This window comes from Hippoglossus stenolepis, chromosome 19, assembly GCF_022539355.2.
Source record: "Hippoglossus stenolepis isolate QCI-W04-F060 chromosome 19, HSTE1.2, whole genome shotgun sequence".
In the NCBI taxonomy this organism is placed as follows: domain Eukaryota; kingdom Metazoa; phylum Chordata; class Actinopteri; order Pleuronectiformes; family Pleuronectidae; genus Hippoglossus; species Hippoglossus stenolepis.
The window spans coordinates 1468138-1475426 of NC_061501.1; the positions used below are offsets into that span (position 1 = coordinate 1468138).

A 7289-nucleotide genomic window follows, 5' to 3' on the forward strand; every position below is an offset into this window, starting at 1 on the left:
GGCCTTCATCCTCAGGTGGGAGAGAGAAAAAAACCCAGCTGAGCCTTGTAAACCCCCTTCAGTTTAAATAGACGTTGCCTAGCAACTCAAAGCGACACATTCTGAGGCGCATGAGCTAGCAAGGTCAAAATTAATTAGTTACATGTGTAAATTAACGAGTGGTATATTTAATTTGATTGCATATGCTATAAGGAGGATAATAAATTGTATGTTTCATGATTATATGTTCTGTCATCAGCCACAACATTAAAAACGGCCTATTCTGGGAAGGTGGTCTGTAACTGTCCCACTATCTTTCCCAGCTTGTATTTAACTCTGTCTGCTGCTGGGTGCTGGGGAGGTGCTCAGTGGATTCATCAGAGCCTCTCCACTCTTAATAGCTGCTTGCTGCTGCTAGAAACAAAAACTCAAATGATGATCTTGGAGAAGCTTAAAAAGCTTTCTTGAGAGGAACAGAATTAAATAATCAGTAGTAATTTGTTTGTGGATTTGTGACCATGGCATAACGTTGCTCTCTTTTAGTACCAGTGATGTTTTTCACCATTAACACGTGCAGGTCTGTGAGGTTGCTGGTCCACAGGGGGACATAATGTGATATGAGGTGGGGCCTGAAAGACCTTCTGTGTCTCCGTGGACCATATTTTTTACTTTGTCGCACTGTAACTCTCGATTAACAACAGTGGTGATTTTGGCAACGTATGCATTATATTTGCAGGTCTGCTGCATTACATAGAAGCCTTAAAAGATGTTGGGAGAATTTATGTATAAAAAAAAATCCCTTTACAGCTGTTGCTTATCTAACTTTGCAAATTATAACAAATCCCAATGATTGAATCAGTTACTAATATTATTCATTTTATTTATGTATTCATTTTACATGGCAACATTCACGTCAATGTGTTTGTGACATCTTTTATTGTGTTGCGTGTACATTACTGCTTCAGTGCTTGTAACCAAAGAGCCATATGTTTTGATAGACTATCACAGCATTCTGTATCAGTATTGGAAAGATGTCAAAACTACTGTCTTCCTGTAGATCATTTTTCATCTTGATTTAAATGTTTTTCTTTTTTCCCCCCTGATCTCTTGTCATGTTGTGTGTCTGCCTTCATCATATATACTTCACGCCCACAGGCATTTTTCAGAAATAATGTGCCATTAAGCATGGAGGAGCTCCTGCTGAGGTCCAGGCTGTGGACATCATGGCTTTGACTCGATTCCCATCTGCCATCTCTATTTCTACTGCCTCCATGTTACACCCACTGTACAGCAAAAAGCAAGGAACATGTTTGGTGTTGAGTGTGTGTGTGTGTGTGTGTGTGTGTGTGTGTGTGTGTGTGTGTGTGTGTGTGTGTGCTGCTGGGACCTGTAATTGAACTTCTTTATTACAATGTGTCAAAGTCTCTAAGCTGGAAACTATTTTTCTAAGTTCGCTACTTCTTTAGTGGTTTGTGCCATGGGAGTAATCACTTTTGAAATCAGCATGCAAATTGAATCACATCCTGTGAATAAATGTGTTAGCTCTTTGTTTTCTTTTTCTCCTTCAGTGATTTAATATTTTGGTATTGCCCCTTCACCTGTTCGTCTCATAAAATTCCTCAACACAGGATCATTAGCATTGGAGCCAAAGACTCCTTCATTTAATGAAATCACTTTAATTACAGTATACAATTAAATTCGATCAAATCAGAATGCCTTCAGTTTCTGTGGGGGCTGAGAAGGATTTGTTTGTATTTTTCTCTTTTTCTTTTGCTCACTGCAGATTTCAAATCTTGCCTGACCATGAATCGTTTTTGCAAATGACACATTAAAACCATTTGTTGAATAGGTCATTTCAAATTGCTGAGATGATACCGTAAGTTTCATAGCCGTAAGGAGGAAATCACTGAACGTGTATTCGAGAAAACCAGGTAGTGTGCTAAAAACCTGGAGACCAAGTGATATTTAAAAACAAACCACTGCTATCTTTCTTGTCTTATTTTGTTCACCTGTAACTGCCAAGGCCCCGGTCATCTTTTAGTTTGGAACCCTACACTGTGAGTGAACAGCTGCATGAAGCTTAGAAAAGCCAAATTGCATTCCAAGTGATTCAGAAACAATAATGCCATAAGCTTGGTTGTTACAATCAGCTCCTTCTTGTCCTTCAGGTTGTGTCCGGGCTACTGAACAGCACTGAAGAATCGAGTGGCATCCCAAGGCTGTTTGCGTTCAGCACCGAGGCAAAGAGGAGACGCGGGGCTGGGTTTCCTCGAGGCACATCCCCGCTCTAAAGAAACCGTAATGAAGCCCATTCATAGTTGCACCGGAATCCATCTCCACTCACACTGCATAAGACATGCCAACTGATAGGATCATCACACACTTATTTCCATTGCAGAGATCCGTTTCACTTGTTAATTCAACTTTTAAATATGCAAATGCTGCATCACACTATGTTAGGTTATCATCTCTACTTAAATGCTAAGAAAGACATAGGGACGGGGATTTGAACATTTGAGATGAATCCATGTTGTGCAGCAAACAGCCTTTGTTATCCACAAGTAAATAAACATTATGGGAAATGGTCTGCATTTATTGAGCTCTCATTGTCTTGATGACCTCTCAAAGTGCTTTACAGTACAGTTTTGCCATTCACACATGCAATCATACAGTGCTTCTATGTGCAGCACTTTCTATATCACACATCATTCATGCTTTACGGCACAGCTGTGGCAATTTGGGGTTCAGTGTCTTGCCCAACAACACTTGGGCATGCTGAAAGGGGGAGACAGAGATCAAACCCCCAATCTTCTGTTCAGACAACGACCCACTCTACCTCCTAGCCACAGCCGCCCCGCCGTCAACGTTTAACGTTTAACAACAACAACAACAACAACAACAACAACAACAAAAATATATATATATATTAGAAGTTGATATACTTTTGGACCCATATCACCACTGCATTTTTGCTATGCAGCCTGTCTGTGCTGATTTGATTTTCCTCTCACCACTTGTCCTCTTCATGATTAGTTGTCTGCAAAAGCGTTTTGTTCAGAAAATGTACTGCATGCTCTAGGCTGCTCCTGTGTCTCCCAACAACAGCAAATGAGGTTCATGTAATTCGCGGGGCAAAGCAGACAGCCACTCCTGAAACGCTTCTTAAATGCACGACAGCACATCTGGTGACATCAGAGTTATTCTGTGTATTAAATAACACTTTGCATTGGGACTGGTCTGTGGTAACAGTCAGTCAGTTTACATTGATGAGCACTTCATTTACTTGAGCTCTGAACTGTGGCTAAGAATATTATTGCATCTCAAAATGAGATTTCAATTTAAATGTCATAATCTGATTTTAAAAGCTGAAACTTTGGTACAGCATTACACATAAAGGTCAAAAGTACAGTCCAACATCAAGGTAATGAAAAAAAGATTAATTTGAATGCCTTGTTGATCCAATGTTCATTAATTTTTGTTTGACCCTTTTCTTTGATATTTGTAAAAAGGCAACCCTGAAGAAAAAGACCATTTGTCCGACACTTGTCTCTGGGTACACTGAAGTTTGAGAATCCATCTACAGGGAAAGAGCTTCAGTAAAAGCCACTCAATAAAACTCAACTGAACACCTCCTCAGTGTTGAGGTTTATAGATTTGTTAGAAAGTGGAGGCCCCAGCATTCACTCCACCGCTGAAAACTAAAACTCAGAGGAAAAAGGTTATTGTCTGTCCACCTGAGTTCACCCTGTGAGTGTGCTCTGTTGACAGTAGTAATTGCTCATATTCACTGACTCATGAAATGTATTTGCCTGCCCTCCAGTTCCTGTTTTTCTACCTGTGGAATAAAACTAAATATCACTGGGCGCGGTGGCGTCACATCCTTCAGGCATTCTGTACTGTGAGGTAAAAGAGAAGAGACGCAAGGTTCAGAGGTCTGGAGGAGTTCACTGCTGCACCACAGCAGCTCTCTGATTCTTCAGTCTGGGAAGTGGATGGCTTTGGATACATGTCAGAGTGAATATGGGTAAAATGTTATTTTTTACATCTCTAAGATACAAGCACATACACTGAGCAGGCTAATTCAGAAGAGCTTATACTCTATAATCAATGAATCTATTCTAACTCAGCTGATGCTGTGACAAAGTAATCAACTAAAAAACCCAAAACAAAAAAGGGCGCATATTAATCTGTGTATTTAAAAACACTAAAAGTGACAGAAGTGGATTTCTAATTCACTTACACTTGTCCAATTCCTTATTTTAAATGTTCTGTGATTACACAGTAAATGAATGATTCAAGACCTGCCTTCTGCCTTCTGCCTTCTGCCAGTCACAGCTCAGGTAAAGCAGCACACAGACCAAATCATCTGTGAAATAAACAAGACTTCATTGTCATGTCAGTGGATTCACAGAGCAGATTAAAAGTAAATGGTGCTAAATGACTTTTATTGACGATGTGAAAATGGAATAACATTATGTAAAAGAAAATGAAATTACATGGCAAAATACAAAACGCACTTACATGTACGCAACAGCCTTCTCTTGATAATGTTTAGTCTGCACTGGACCTGCCACACATCAATGTGCTCACCGACTAAAGCAACAGTAAAAGTTATTCATGCTAGTTGGTACAGGATGTTCACATTCTAAATCCTTTTCAGAAATAATTGGAAAGGTTTCAGGTTAAATGTGTGTAAAAAGACTGATTCAAAGATGACTGAGGAGGACTTCCCAGTAAGCAAGAACAGTTAGGCATACAGTCACATCCCTGGAGTCCTTGGTGTGTCTGGAGAAGGGTGCTTCGGCCATGTAGCCTTTGGTGCTGAACTCATCTTGTCACCTACTCTACTTTCTATTTTCATAGACAGAAACTCAAGGTATGGTCAAAGGATGGAAGGTCTGTTACCCTAAGAACTGGATTTCTCTGTTTTGCTGATGTTGTAGTGCTGGCCAGTGTGAAGCAGCAAGATGAAGGTTTGTTCCCCCAAGTGTGAGGCCACACTATTCTTCAAACAGTGATTAGCCCCCTTCAAGTTGGGACTGAGTCAATGCCTTAAGTAGAGGCAAAGAAGGGTATACCTGCATCTTTTTCATTTTCTCCTTAGATATAAAATGTTGAACCATACTGTAAGACATAAGTTTTATTTGGGTGTTGACCAAGATTACAGACAATGGTTTGCTTGTGATAGGAATGTGATCCACACTCAATATGACCCAATGAAACCACAACAACAACTGATCTAGATCTGACCTGGACTAGAATGTTGCCTTCTTAATATCTGGGCTGATATAGGAGCTTCTTCAGGACCTTATTCCCATATTTACTTGCTTCTGATATGAGGTAGAAGCCATTCGGGCACCATCTTAAAGAATTTACCAGGAGTGGGGTTTGAACCCACGAAGACATACGTCCATTGGATCTTAAGTCCAACGCCTTAACCACTCGGCCATCCTGGTCCTCAGATAGCACATGTCAGGCATTAACTTCTTCTAACTCTACTCCCACAAGACTTCATTCCTTTTCAGATTTGAAGTCTTCAGCCCCAACCAATGCTGATTCTGCACATTTACTATAATTCAGTCAGCTTCCTCTGGAGAAAAAAAAAAGCCATTGTAGACGTTTTTCATACATTCAACAGTACTTGTTAGTACCTGAAAACAAGTAGCTTCAAACATTCACAATGTGGCTTTGCGTTGCGTGGGGTTTTGGGTGACAGAAATAATTAAATCAAGAGGCTGAAGTCAGTCTTAATCCTTAAGGACAGGATGGGGAACCTGAATATCTGGAAATGTTGCAATTTTACACTGAAAGAAGTCCATAGAAAGCCTCCTCTGTGCCTCACATTTGAGATTTTCTTGGCACGTCCAATTGGGATGAGAACCCAGGTGGACCCAGATAACATATCCCTGATGTTGATGATGATGTTTTTGTTTTGATTTGGGAGAGGGGCCTCTTGGCTTTCTTGCATATAAACTCTATGGGTCATGATCAGTGACAATTTAGGATAATTTCCATTTGCTGTTGTTGTGTGCTCTCAACCCTTTTTGGGGCTTATATTCATATGAATAAACTCTGTACTGACACGATTTATTGCCAATCCGAATGGACGTAGTGTGCTTTGTGTAATGCAAGGGCTGAGGGTTGGAATGGCAGATGAATGGGTTGAGCAACCAATTTTTGGTGGAGATGCCCATTAAAATGGTCTGTATGTATATAGAGTTTTTCTAGTCTTGATGACCCTTACAATCTATCAGTCAATACTTTCTTTGGAAGTTTTGAACTTTAACCACACCTTATTTTCTACTTTCTTTTTCAGAACTTGCCAGGTGCATGTATTGTAGCGAAAGATACTGTTACAACCATTTACAATTGATGGTAAAGAAAAGTAAATGAATATAAAACTATATTTTTTAACAGTACTAGAACAACACAATAGTTGCCACTAAAAGGAGGTAACAACAGCTACATAGAAGGAAAGTAAGAGGAGAAAGAAACTCAAAACTTGAAACTCAGTGCTGCTATTGAATGCACACTGACTGTATTCGCTGCCGGCTTCTTTGACACCTGTGGTGGCTTTACAGCTGCCACTTACCCCAGCCTCCAAAGAGATGCTTCTTTAAGGTAGACAGCTCATCAAGATAAATGACAGGTGCCGGGGTGAGGCCTTGACCAACTGAGAGGTGGGAAGGGGGGACTAACAATGTGCTTCCAATATACTGTGAGGAAACTTAAACACTGCAGGTCCAATAAAAGGCGAATGATAGCCTGGAATATGTGCAAACTTTCTAACCGTCTAACCACAGTACTAAAAGCTGTGTGTATGTGTGAGAGAAATGACAAATGAGAGAGGGATGCGAGCATGAGAAGCCCAGCAGAAAGCACAGGGGAATCTAAATGCATCAGGAGAGCTCTCAGGCAGGGTTGAATCAATGTATAGTGCCAGTTCTCTGAGACAATAAAAAATCCTGCCGCTTCAGTGGCCTGGGAACAACTTAGAAAGTCTCATTTCGACGTATTTGAGGAGAAAGAACACATCAACACTAAATGCAGTGGGCTAGGACATCTGCTCTATGTAAGATGATGAAATGGTCATATAGACTTTTTTTTCCTCCTTTGAGACAATGAATGAATCCTATGAAACTGAGCAAAAGATTAACTTGCAGGTTGTTCCGCAGATTGAATGTTACATAAAGAGCTGTATAATACTTGGTAAGATCAGTGACTCAAAACGTTTAAAACATAAGACACCCAGAAGTAGCATAAATGAACACTGATTTAAATGGGAAATCAATCTTATGGACTGTAGACCT

At 40.2% G+C, this 7289-nt stretch overlaps 1 non-coding gene across 1 annotated transcript; it reads right to left on the minus strand.

Annotated features, from left to right (window-relative positions):
- Window positions 1-5352: 5352 nt before the first annotated feature.
- trnal-uaa lies at window positions 5353-5435 on the minus strand. Its single transcript has one exon. It is a non-coding gene; the product is annotated as a tRNA-Leu (tRNA).
- Window positions 5436-7289: the final 1854 nt, after the last annotated feature.